General features: G+C 43.8%; 1 protein-coding gene across 1 annotated transcript in view; it reads right to left on the reverse strand.

Moving 5' to 3' along the window:
• Positions 1-191, reverse strand: part of LOC106722486 — a 22,877-nt gene extending 22,686 nt beyond the window's left edge. Inside the window, exon 1 of the mRNA XM_025210573.1 lies at positions 113-191. The gene's annotated coding sequence lies outside the window, so the exon portion shown is untranslated. The remainder of the gene's footprint in view (positions 1-112) is intronic.
• Between the last annotated feature and the right edge of the window lie 6,911 nt (positions 192-7,102).

The following is a 7,102-nucleotide window of genomic DNA, read 5'->3' on the forward strand; positions in this document are numbered from 1 at the left end:
GCTAGGCTGCTGGCTCTAACAGCGTTTAAATCAGCAGACAGATACCCTCAAAGACTGCTTCCAGAGACCTCTAGAGGTAAAACCAGAAACCAGATAGAAACCAAAATCATACCTGACCTGAGGTACTCGCCGGTACCGTTCCTTTACCCGACTTGAGGATCTCGCCTTATTGGTCCCGAGGGGACCATCCACCTCCCAAGACTAACCCAATAGGTGAACTCACCTGGTGCGCGCTGGGGTGTCGGGGGATGGAGGTCTCCAAAGGCGCCAAGCTAGACAGGTCCCATCTGGGGTGCCAAATTGTTGTGGGAGAAACCTCCCTAAGGTTCGTTGTCTAGCTGTAATTTGATTGACAGACAACGCGGGTAAAGAAAGACAGCTGTTTATTTGCTCGAGCAAAGACCATAAAGCCAGCAAAAGGCAAAATGGCCCCCCCTAAGGGTGAGGTGATCTTTTATACTTATTATAACAAGGCAAGACTTTATGGTTAACAAAAAAAGCAATATTTGGGCGGTGTTTTTTAAATCTTTGTAACAGCATATTTCTATTAAGCTGAACTAGCACTTTTTTAAAAGCTAAAAGTTAAGTAACAGTAACATTATAGTATGTTAGCAAAACCTTACACAGTAGTAGATACTTTTCAAGGACACAACCAGTGCACCCAGAACAATGGTTTCCCTGTCTTATCTTATTTTTTGCTGTAGCTGATTTTTCAGCACACAGACACAGATCCACTTTTTAACTCAGAAAATGCTTAATACAGTTAAAATGATTACTTGACACAAGCAAAGGCTTAGCTATCAATCTGCCTTGTGGTCAGCTGCATTGCTAGGCCACAGGTCATGCCTTGTATTCAGCTGTAAAGCTAATATTTTTTAATAATCTAAATTATTGTAAACCTAACAGTATGCTTATCAGAAAACTATTTTATTTTAGGGTAATAACAAACCTGCGCACTACAAAGCTATGTCTCATCCTCTGGTCTAGTTATGTCTGAAGCACATGTCCACAAACTATTGACAGCCATATTCCTCTTGTTCTTCTGGAGGTGTGGGCGCAAAGTTTTTATGAGCTATCATAAAAGCTCATAGGCACCAAGCAGCTCTTGAATGTATTGGTCAGATAAATTGTAACTGATTTGTATTAGGAATGTCTTCATTCCTCCAGGAAAGCCAGCTGTAGGTATGCCACATACATTACAGAGTACAATCAGATCTATTTCAGTGAGAGAGAGTTCCTAATTATCTCATAGAACTACCACATTTTGGCAATCACCACAGCTGATCAGGGCTCATTGGTGGAATTGCTCAGCAGGAGATGATGGAGTCACTGAGGCCCTTCTATTGCTGGAAGCTGCAGTTTGTGTATGTTGAGGAATTACTGATGTCCTGTGTAACTGGGATGTTCGTAGGTCTTAAACCAGCCCCCAGTACACTTGGGTGGAGTTGGAGTGGCTCAGCCAAGCCTGGGGCTTTAGATCAGCACAGTCACAGCTGTTTCCATAAGGGCCCTAGCAGCTCCTTTCCTTAAAGAAGATGTTCTAGAGCAGTGGTATTAAAATGTTTTCCCATAATGACCCCACTAACAGACTGACAGTTTTGCACAACCTTATACAGCAGTAGCTGTTTGTCTTCCCATAATTAAGAAGGGGCAGAGACATACTGCACTTCGCTGCTCTGCAGTACCTAGGGTGACCATCATAGAGAACAGTCTGGTTGTCCTCTGCCCTCTATTGATACAAAACTGGACATGTTTATGTCCTCTATTTTTCTCTTGAAGACAAAAATAGAGGACATAAAAGTATCAGGTTTCCTATCAATAGAGGACAGAGTAGCAGAAAACCAGAATGTCCTCTATGATGGCCACCTCAGCAGTTCCTAAGCCTGTTCTTGCTTTTATTCCACAAGTGTCAATGAAATCAGGCTAAATTGTCCAAGATCAATGAAATTGGGCTAAATTGCCCAGGGGTTTAGTTCTCACTTAGTGCAGAGTAATTACAGCACAATTACTGCAGCGCAATGAAGCCAAGGTAAAACCCTGCCCCTTGTTAGTTACAAGAACATGGGGTAATTATGGGGTTATGAGAAGTAGGGGCTCTGGATCATGACCTACAGTTTAAGAACCAATGAACAAGGAAGAAGGTGGAACGTCAGTTCTGTGATTCACAGATTTCTGGTCTAGTTGGGTCACTGTAGTACTGCTCCACTCATGTTGATTTTGCTCATCATGGAGGACTGCTATTGGTTTGGTAAGTAATTGTAACAGTGGGTATGATTTCAGGTTTGGTTCTTCAAGATCATGAAGGCAGGCACTTGAGAAAAGAGCAGATCTTATTACGATTACTAATAATACCAGCTTGGTTGACTGAGAGTACTATGAGTGCTGAGTAATTTCAGTGGAATTTCTCTTCCCCCTTTGTCATAATTATTATAATACTATAACATTACTGAGGTGAGGGGAGTAAGAGAGAAACTGCTTTCAAAGGTCAGATAGAAGTATTCTACCTTAAGAGTCACAACTGGATGGTGGTACAAATATGGTATAGTTCTATTGATTCAGTGGAGCTACCATGAGTGATATTTGCTATACAATGGAAAGACAAATGAGTAAAGTGATCAGATTAGGGGAGGAAGTGGGGGAGGAAGGCAGAGCTATCAGCTACCAAAAGGGCCTTAAAAGGTGTGTGAACATGTGTGTGTGTGTGGTGGGGACTGCAAAATGGAAATCTAATAATTATCTTTTGGCATCCTGACAAGTCACCTGACTGAACTTCTTGTCTGTAATTACAGCACTGATAGCTTAATGGACCTTAAATATGCAGGTCAGAAGCCCTTTGTCTGCACATTGCATTGTCCCTTGGCCTCAGTCACTGCCTTTCATTAGGAGCTCAAGTTCATTTAGAAGCACATACTCATCCATACTTTCTGCATCTTTCTGCACATCACAGTCATGTTTCCCAACCCTTTGTATTTTTTCAATAGTCATTGTATAGCTGGAGCTCAGTAATCCTGCTATAGATTGAACTGGCTGATCAGCAAGTTCAGTTAACACAGAGAGGCACAGAGAAACAGAGAGGGCTGGGACAGGGCATGACCATAAGAGAGAACAGACTAGGGAGACATGGTAACCATTACAAAGCGTGGTAGACTGGGACTCTTTCCAAGATAGATTTTAAAACCAGGGGAAATCACAGGTCAAACGCATGAATATAGCATGGTCTCAGTTAAGCTGTATGTAGAAACTGGCTGAAACCAGAAAGTCCATATCTGGCTTTCAACACTTAGGAATAGTTAGATTAGTGTTTCCTAATTTTTTTTTATGCCTGGGGCACACCTTTTCCAGATTAAAATTGGCAGCACGTTTCACTTCATTGGTCTGCAGGCCAGATCTGGTCTGTGGGTCTGATCCAGGTACATGGGGCTGACCTGCTGTGGCCCCCTCCAAATGCATGGGGTTGACCTGCCTGGGGTCCCATCCAGTCCATTTTTTTTGGCACATTGTCAGCACAATAGTGTATGTGGCATACCCTTTGGGAGTTGCTGGTTTACAGCCAATGTTTTCCATTAGTCCTAGCCACAAGTCAGCAAAATTCAGGTTAGGTTGAGATTTGCTGCAGATTTCCAAAGGTCCCAAAAGCCCAAAGCACTTAAATCAAGGGTTATGGTTTAGGTTCTGTTTCCAATGATTTGTTTCTTAGTAAACTATTGATAATGGAGTTTAAAAGGTCTAAAATGGGAGTACTATAATTAGGAGTGAGCATGTGTGTCTGTCTCAACATTCCCATTTTCTTTATTATTCCTGGTGATAAAAATGGAGTAGCTGTTATAAATTCTCAAGGTTATCACAAAAAATGTGAGAGCTATGTATGGATCCTATATTTATGTAAATACAAAAAGAAGAGAGTGAAAATTGGGTATCTATTTCCTGCCCTTAAAGTCTGAGGATTGTCTCAGTCTCTCGTGGATATTTTTCAGTCCATTCCACCTAGCCACAGATACAAACTTCACAAATTTATTATAGCAAAATCATAGGAGATTTTTAGTTCTTAAATGAATCTACTAGATCCCTTTATTTGAAGCATGGCTGGGATCAGAGGAATCCAAATGACATATTCTCCCTCTGTCTGTATGTGCAGCATTATTTTTCCTTATGTGCTCTCATGAGTTCAGAAACATGAATAATGCTTTTTTTAAGCAGGAAAGTTTGTAGATCTATCACAGTGGTTCTTACCTGTACTATGGCTCCTAGGAAGCAAAACCAGAGCTGTCAGCCCAGGCTGCCTGAGGGTGGCCATGCCCTCAAGACCTAAACAGTTTGAGATAGTTTTGGAAGTATCCCATAGACCATTCACTAGAAGGTTTATTGATAATAGCCAATAATCAATACAGGCACATGCCTGTGGCACAGGATCCTCTGAATTTCATTCTAGTCACCAGCAAACGGACATTCATTTTTCCCAATGAGAAAAAGGGGTAGGGCTACAACCTCTTTTAAGGCTTCTAATTGTTATTACAACTTGTGCTTAGTAGGGTGGATTTGAGGATTTACCTACATCACTGGGGCCAACCTTTCTGGCAAACATGCCACAATTGAGCCCTGCACCCTCCTTGAGTGCTACTCTGATCCCCTTCCCCTCCTCAATCTGCTGCTCTGTTTTCTGCTTCCTACTCTGTGTTCCCTGCCCAATCTACTGCTTTGCTTTGCTCCCTGATCTTCCTGTCACTATGTTGCTTGTCCTGCCCCCGAACCAGAAATTGCCCATGCCACTTGTGACACACATGCCACAGATTCACTACCCCGGCCTAGAATAATAGACATTTTCCAGTAAGTTAAGTTTCCCTGTTTCCTTTGTAAAGAAACTCTATGTATTTATGACAGTAGAAAGTACAATAGCTGCGAGTAGCCAGGGATAGAAACGAAATAAATAAATATCTATGTCCTGAAGGAGCTAGATTTATTATCCTAAATGAGGGAGAACAGCCTGCAACACCCTGCTTCCCCAAGCAGGGACTCATCAGGCACATTTAATTTGTAAAATTTGGTGAAAATGAAGATAGATGACATACAGGTCGCCTACACCTCAGTCTGTATGATGTATATGTTCTTTTCAGGTCAAGAGCCTCTTTTGCCTCTGAAAATTTCAAGGAAAAAGAAAATTTCTAGATCTGTTAGCTTCTAAAATGCCCCTCTTCTAATTTAAAAAGATGGGGATTTTTGCCTCTTAATCATGGTAAGTTATAAGAGCTACAGATTTTCTGAAGGGAATGCAGTGTGGATCTTTATTTATGTATACTTTATTTATTATTTACTATTAGCAAAAATGCTCAGGGCAGCTTACAACAAAGAACAAGAAGTTATAGAAACAGAACATACTAAAAGAAGAAGGTACCACAAAACAAACTTTCCCATAAACCCCACCAGAATTCAAAAGCAATCCACCCCCTTTTCACTCTCCTGCCTCAAACTAAAGAGCCCCCAACCTAGCTTTTCAATGCACAGCCTGAATGGCTCGGTCCTACCCAAAGGTGCATGGCCCTGTGCTGAGTTGGATTGGGCCCAAGTGATGTAGTGCAGGCGGCCCCAGGTGCCAGGAGACTGGGGCTGAGCTGTGATGCCCTGCGCCATGGTGGGGGCTGTGCCAGGAGGGCCCTGAGTGCCCCAATGGTCGCTGCTGCTATGGGGGGCTGCAGGCCATGATGGGGGGGCATGTGTGCCCAGTGGGGGAGGCCATTGGGGGGGGCTGTCAGTGAGCTGTGTGGGAGGAGCTGCCCCTTGCAGGGAGCAAGGGACCCACCCCTTCTGAGCAGCCCCCCCCACACCCACAACCCCCCCCAACAATACACCCACCCACAAGTCCCCACACCCCTTCCCCGCCAAACCCTACATCCCCCTCACAAATTTCACACCCTGCATGCCCAGCCTGCCACATGGGATGGGACAGGACCTGTTGGCGGGAGCTGCAGCTGCAGGGGCAACTGCCTGTGCTCCCCATACCCACACCAGTGCTGGAACATGCGGCCCCAGGGTGGGGGGGTGGATCCTACTCCCAGGAGCCGCTTGGGGGGTTGTGTTGGGCCGGGGAGAGGGATGAGTGGAGGCAGCAGCAGGGGTGTGTCAGAGAGAGATGGGGCTCAGGGGTGGGGGGAGCGCTCTGGGTAGGAAAGGCCTCCAGATTGTGGAAGAAACAAGCTTCACTTTGTTGTTTGGTTTTGAAGTTGTCAGAAACTCTTTATTATACAAGCAGCTGCAGGGGAGGACACTGAGTCCCCCCACAGACAGTTAAAGCAAGCTTTTTATGTGTTTCAATTCAGGTCACATGACACAAGATATAACAAGTCAAACAGAAAACTGGTTTGAACCAGAAAGCTGCAAGAGGGCATAGACTGTGGTTTGACCGATTGACCTCATAGGCCTAGTCAGCGTTATGGAAAATTTTTTACAATGCACTTCATAAACAGAAATTAAGGCCTGGGGTTCTCTTCTTCCACATCCCCCCACTTTTGTACTTATAGTACAACTGATGAGATTTTGTAACCGTGTGTTGGGCAACAGACTGCAAGTGAACCAATAGGAGAACAGTTTGACTTATGCATCCTTCGAGGCACAGCGAGACTTGTTCTTAGGTAGAGTATCTTCCAATGCTCCCTTCGGAACAATTGTGAGGCTATTCCCAATTGACCCAGCATCATGTTAGACATATCTGTTGCGTCTTTTGTGGGATGCACTAAGGTTACAATTGCGTAGCAACAAAAGGAGTACTTGTAGAAAGGGAATAAACCCGAAGACCATGATTGCGATATAAAATAATTTGGCCCCAAGTCTGCCAAACCAGTCCCAAAGACTCCATTGATCGGTTCGGTGTAGTTTAGCAGCTTCTTTCTCAATAATTTCGGCCTGGTACTCAATAGCACTAGAAGCATCTGGTATATAAACGCAGCATTCTGATTTTATTAAAGCACACACACCTCCTTTGCTAGCTAATATATAATTTAAGGTGAGTCATAGTTTATAGTTTCATAGTTTTAGGGTTGGAAGGGACCTAATAGATCTTCTAGCCTGACCCCCCGCCAGGGCGGGAGAACAACAACAACAAAAAAAAACA

The sequence above is a fragment of the Alligator sinensis genome, unplaced genomic scaffold (genome assembly GCF_000455745.1).
Source record: "Alligator sinensis unplaced genomic scaffold, ASM45574v1 scaffold699_1, whole genome shotgun sequence".
Taxonomy (NCBI): Eukaryota; Metazoa; Chordata; order Crocodylia; family Alligatoridae; genus Alligator; species Alligator sinensis.